Below are 502 nucleotides of genomic sequence, written 5' to 3' on the forward strand. Positions count from 1 at the left end.
GGTCCGCGTCAGTTGTTGTGCAACCAGGGCATCCTGATGACAAATTGGCTACTGGAACAAGACACTCGTGATATGCAGGTCGGAGAACAGAGCGTTAATGGAATGCTACTACATCAGTAATCCTAGCGAAAGGGGATATATGCAGAGAATGTGGGAACAATGGTTACTTCGAAACCCAACATCCAAGCTGACTAAGAAACAGCTACTAAGTCAGTGCTCGAATATCTGCAAGAGGAACTTACTGTCACAGTTGGAGATTGATGAGGTGCAACAAGAATGGGTACCAAGCCTTCACCCGTGGTACAAGATGCTGCATCAAGGGGGAGCCAGGATGACAGGTCACATGAGATTGGGTACCAAGCCCCAATAACAGAGCTGAACACCTGAGACCTGAGAGAGAAGACCATGACGTCCTGGGGACTCAACACCCTCCTGGCTGCCAAGGCTAAGTAATGATAAAGTCGGAATCTCTACTGGAAGATGTGAACACAGCACTGCTAAC

Source organism: Salarias fasciatus, chromosome 14 (genome assembly GCF_902148845.1).
Source record: "Salarias fasciatus chromosome 14, fSalaFa1.1, whole genome shotgun sequence".
NCBI lineage: Eukaryota > Metazoa > Chordata > Actinopteri > Blenniiformes > Blenniidae > Salarias > Salarias fasciatus.